The following is a 6097-nucleotide window of genomic DNA, read 5'->3' as shown; positions in this document are numbered from 1 at the left end:
AGTGCTGGGGGCCAGCGGTGGAAGAAGGGGTTTCTGGGCTTGCTGGGAGAAGAGGAGGCAAGAAGAAGTAAGGACAGAAGGATGAAAGGCCACCAACCACTTGCACAAGCACTGTGGAAAAGCATGTCCATATGAGTGGGGATCCTTGGCAGAGTGGACGTATGTGCTGGCTGCCAGAGAAGGGACTGCAATGTGAGGAATGGAAGTGGAGTACAATGGGGTCATGGAAAAATCATTATGCAAAATAGAGAAGAAGGAGAGAAGAAAGGGTTGCTGTGTGGAGGCAAATGGGAGTAAAGATACGCCAGTCAGGCTGAGAAGCTGAATCAATGCAAAGCCTTGACTTTCACAAGGGCAGTGCTGTTGACTTCAGAGACAAAGGCAGAATGGGTTATGAGAAACAGGGTCAGGAGATGGAAGTTACCACCATCCACATTTTTATATCTGTAATATCAAGAATAATTTAGTAAACTTGAGTTCAAGGAAGGAACTGGGGCAGGCGGAAAGGTAAAAATAGGATTAGTATCTCTGAAGGAACTGACACATACCCCTGGCAGCAAATCTCTCTAAGAAATCTGCCAAGTCAGGAGAAGACCAGTATGTTCAAAGAGCAGCAAGTGCAGAGATGGTGAGTAGCACAGAGAGGGAAAGGCAGCTGAAGGGAGGGTTGCTGTGGAGTTCCTCCATGCCCAAGATATAATATTCATTTATGGCATCAACACGAGATGTTGGACAATGAACTTACGTGGTGGGGAGGACAAGCACACCCTGCAGAAAGAATAGGTTGAGCTTTAGGACTTGAGTAACAGTGGCTGAACAACATTAAACACTACTGGTTTTAAGGTGAGTACTTTAAGATAGGCCACAACGTTGCTGTAAGCCCGGAGTTTGTCAGATGAAGGTAACAGAGTAAGTGGAGCAGGAACAGGAGGAGGAGTGATGGCTGAGAAACAAGAAGGCAAATGCAAGCCTGGCATGCAAGGAAACAATTGTTTGTATTGTTTGTAAAAGCTGGCACAAACAAATTATAAAAGCAGAACTATTGTTTCAAATGCAGCTTTGCAGCAGCTTTCCATGGATGCGCAACACCCGATTTAACAACTGCTTAAGTACTTATCCTTGATGGGCACTGATCTAAATATGGCCACTTTTACACCTAAAGTACAAGTCATATGGTAGATTTTCCATGGCCTTTAAAGTTATTTTAAGTCAAGGACATGTACCTCAGAAATCACAGATCTCTAGTACAGAATTTTTAACTAAGCTTTGAAGCACTTCGATAAATAAGCTCACCACTTTGTTGCCACTAAAAAAACTCAAAGCAGCAACTGCAGGTTGTTTTACCCCAACATTTAGAAACTGAGATGGGAAAATATTTCACAACCCACAGTTTTTGCCTGCTGTCATTTAAAAGCGTTATAATCACAGACTTCATAGAGCGACACGCACCAGCCCTGACATTGTGAACTCCTCAGTCTCTCTGAAGGCTTTGAAAGCCATTGATCGTGGGCTGCTTTAAAAAGAAAAGAAACACGGCTTTCTTTTCTTAAAAAAAAAGGGTGCCTTTGAAAATGTTTATGACGAGATGTTTACCAATGAAATTTGCACAGAGAAGACACTTATCACCGAAGAAAAGATCATGAAGACAAAACATTTTTCAGCTTTTTTCACCCTGGAGAATTATGAAAAAAAGTTTATGACAAAAGCAACAGGACTTTCAAGTTTGAAAAGGTTGTTTCTGTAAAAGGAAAGGAGAGAGGAGAAGAGAAAGTCATCGCTGTAATGGTTGGGCTGCCATGTAAAATTCAACAGTAAGGTGGAAACCTCTCAGATCTGGGATGTTCAGGCACGTTCCAACAAGGAGAAAACATGGGCAATGGAGGAACTTTTATCACTCTAACCAGGACTGCCAGCATTGATGTCTTCTTATAAAACACCAACTCAGCTTCTGCAAACAGTTAGTTATACCCAAGGGTATACAACGTTTCTGGGAAGTATGCTTAGGAAGATACATTATCCTGGCACCTGGAGCAGTAGCAAAAGATGACTGGAACAGTCTTTTCAATTGCCATTTCAGCCTTTCTGTTGCCAGGCTATTACTCTGGACTTCAGGAATTAATGCACTGCATGACCAAATTTACCATGGACCCATGCCCACCTCCAGTGGCTGCCTGGACCAGGACTACAACTGTTACAGTTGTCTGGAGAGCCTTTGGAAGGATGAAAAGGTTTTCCATTGGTGACGAACCAGCCATCATCTTAAGGATTTGCTGGGTCATGATAACCATGAACATCCTCATCATCCCAGATATTACTGGAGGATTCACCCATCGGTACATTAATATGATCAATGTGAAATAAGTATTTGTGAGGCACATTTCCATATTTCTAACTTGCTACATCCCTATCCATGGAAAAAGCAACATCTGTTACCTTTACACACGATGAAGCATGTCCTGCCTCTGTCCATAGGCCCTGTATCACGCCACCATTGCCATTTAAGTAATGTCAGACCAGAGCAGATATGCCTCATTTTGTCATGTCAAAGTATCATTAGGCTTCACTTTTGTCCCCAGAAAGCAGGGGACAACACTATGATGGTTTAAAAAAAGCATCAGGTGAGACCTACCCTCACTGGACACTTGTCATGTATGGGATGGTATAGAAGGCACGTTCCATAAATTTGTTGAAAAGCTACAGCTTGTCCGAAGAGGGACCAGAGTTCCCAAAATCTCATTAAAGAGGATGTTCCCTCCTCACTCACCTGTTACAGAAGCCACCTTCAGACCCTGTGACGAATGGCACAGATCACTGCCTTGCATTGTACTTTTGCCAGAAGACCACAAAGGATGTTGGAAGGTGTTCTCTGTTGGGAGACCTTTGGTTCAGAAGCTGGTATTGGGTTTGAGGAATCGTCCTGGGGTTTATGTTCCTTCAACCATAAGAGGAACCCCCACAAAACACAGATAACTACTAGCGTGACACAGCAGCGACACTTTCGCCACCCATTTTCAATACACCTTTCAAAGGCAGTCACCTTGGAGGGGCAAATCCGTGACTGTGGGAGCAGAGCCCCTGTGACGACCCAGAGCAGGAGGATGCAGCCACTGGGGAACCTCTTTCTTCAAGAGAAATGACCTTTTGGATGCAAAAGCTCAACTGCGTAATGGCAAAGGCACCTGCCATTTCCTAAGCCTAGGAGGCACCTCACAGTAACTCCCCCTCCCCTTGCACGTGGCACATGCATTTTTCCACGCTGTTGATGGAAGACAGACCCTGCTACTCCCCTGCTGTGCAAATGGCATCGCATAGGGGCATTTACGTGCGACTGGTGCAGGTAAACAAGCACAAGATCAGGATCTTCCTCGCCACAGGAACATGCTGGCCCTGGGAGACGCCCTGCCTGCCTTTGCCCTCTTTCTTGGGGGGAATTCACTAGCCACAATCCCCTGCTTGAAGTGGGGAACACAGGAGCAGGAATACACCCCATCAGAGCTTTGCCAGCCACTACTAATGCATGCCAAATTTATAGCAATAAACCAGAACTGACACATACTTTTAAATTCCACATGAATAGGGTAAGATGCGCACAGCCCTTTATCAAGAGATGGAGAAGCAAACGAGATGCTCCTGGACATGCTCCACAGCAGTTTTCTTCCTCGTGGCCCCCAGCTGTAGAGACCTCAGAGGGCAGGGATGAAAATACCCGCTGCCGTGACAGGCCTGGTGTATGCCCAGCTGGCAGCATTCAATCAAGGAAAGTTTTTGCCTCCTAAGGCCATACTTCTCCCCCTCCACACACACCACAAACAAAATTTGCTTTCCTAAAAGCACTACGAAGTGTTTCTAGGCAGGATGCTTGGAAGGCTGTGCTCGTGACGAGGGACGAGCCGTGGCCAGGTGCCCAGGCTTTCGGGGTGGGCTTTCCCTACAAACCATGGCAAAGGGTCACCTCCGAACAGGTTTTCAAAGTGCAAGGCAGCCAGACGGGGGTTGCAAGTTGTGAAAGACCAACATAAAATTTCAGACATTCCCGGACCGTTTCAAAACGTGTTTTGACGAGCCCCATCACATGGGGGTTTTTTGCAAGGCCTTTTATGATTGTATCTCTCAGTAGAAGACTCACGACTGCTTTAAAGAAAGAAAAACAAACAAAAAGATGCAATTTAACTCCAAATATCTGACGAGGGTAACTGGGGAGCCCAACTTTAGAAAACACACTGCAGTGTTTATTTGAAGATAAAAACCACTGCTGAAAACCACTGGGGTCTGATTGAGATTATAAAGGGTGTTTGGTTATACAAATGCAAGGAATGTTTTAAAATCTTCCAGCGAGTCCCTTTCAGCAGCGCTACGCACAACAGAAACAAAGCGCCGGGTTCAGCCAGTGCTTTCACGAGCCCCCTCTGTTAGGAGCAGGGGCTTGAGGTCAGGGAGCCCCGTGGACCCTCTGACCGAGAGCAGGGCAATACACGGGGAAACAAAGGACTGCCCTGAGCGGCTCAGAGGGATCCTCTGCCAAGGAGGTACGAGAGTTGCAGTGACCTGTTCACCTGGTGCAAAGGATGTTCTCCAAAGGCCAGACTTCTCCCACCACCAACAAAATACCCAGCGTGTTTGAAGCAGAGGCCTATTGTTAAGGGAAATACAAGGTCTCTTACTTCTAGTGTCCAGCTCCGCATCCACACTCCTCCCATTCCCATGATCTGCCAGCTTGGTGAAGACTTGTTCAGTGTCATCCTGCTCACAAGGAGAATCCAATACGTCATCTACACCAACCATGTGGCTGTTGTTCCTGAGGAACAACGGGGCTGCCCTCCCCAGAGTTAATAAAACAGCATTTGCAAAGCAAGGCCTTAGAGAGCGACCACATAACATTGTCTGGCACATTTACAACAAAGTCACTTCTACTGTGGATGCCAGGACCCCCAGGAATTATGGAAAAACATTTTTCCACAATGGTATTTTCCTTTCCTATCCCTTTGCAAAGCCCCAAGGCTTGAAATTTACTCTTTCAGGGACAACCCTCAAACAAAAAGCACTGGTGAGGCCACACCTCAAATATTGTGTTCAGTTTTGGGCCCCTCACTACAAGTAGGACATTGAGCTGCTGGAGCGTGTCCAGAGGAGGGCAACAAAGCTGGTGAAGGGTCTGGAACACAAGTCTTACGAGGAGCGGCTGAGGGACCTGGGGTTGTTTAGTTTCAGAAGAGAAGGCTGAGGGGAGACCTTACCGCCCTCTACAAGTACCTGAAAGGAGGTTGTGGTGAGGTGGGGGTTGGTCTCTTCTCCTGGGTAACCAGTGATAGGACAAGAGGAAATGGCCTCAAGTTACGCCAGGGGAGGTTCAGGCTGGATCTTAGGAAGAATTTCTTCACTGAAAGAGTCATTAGGCATTGGAACAGGCTGCCCAGGGAGGTGGTGGAGTCACCATCCCTGGAGGTGTTCAAAAAACATGTTATTTGAAATGGGGCTGCTGCATAATTTGAGAGGTTTTTCATTACATATGAAGTTGAACCATCTCTGAAATAGTTCCTGCTGAAGTTAATATCAAGTAATTCTTGTTTCCCACTGCCCCACTTTCCAATACACCACATTTCTGCACTGACAACTGGTAATTGCACTGCAGGATCTGAAACATTTTGGCAATAGATCACAAAAACTCTTCAGGATGTAGGAGGAAACATGGGATTACACAAGAAATGGGAACACATTAGCCAGTTCACATGATCAGAAAACTAACATTCAAAAAGCCATTTACAGGTTTCAGGGTTAGTGTATTAAGAGGGAAACAACTCAAGAAGTTTAGGACTGTTGTTTCATATCCTTGGAAAACTCCACCATGACACTGCTTTCTCTTGTTCCTGCATTCATCTTGCCCGTGAGTTACTTCTATCTTTAAACTGCAGAGCAAATTTCTGCAACACTGTACCAGAGGTAAAACAGGGTCTGGGCTGTAACACACACTGGTCTGTCTCAAGTGGGCCCCAAAACCAAGAGTTTCAGCAGTCCCTTTGGAAGTCTCACCTACTCTTGGTTTTACACAGCACAGGTCAAATCTCATCTGTTCCCCAACCACGTATAACCCCATTTTTCA

The sequence above is a fragment of the Nyctibius grandis genome, chromosome 23, assembly GCF_013368605.1.
Source record: "Nyctibius grandis isolate bNycGra1 chromosome 23, bNycGra1.pri, whole genome shotgun sequence".
NCBI classification, from domain to species: Eukaryota; Metazoa; Chordata; class Aves; order Nyctibiiformes; family Nyctibiidae; genus Nyctibius; species Nyctibius grandis.
The sequence above is the reverse complement of the archived record's forward strand: the minus strand, read 5'-3'. Positions refer to the sequence as shown.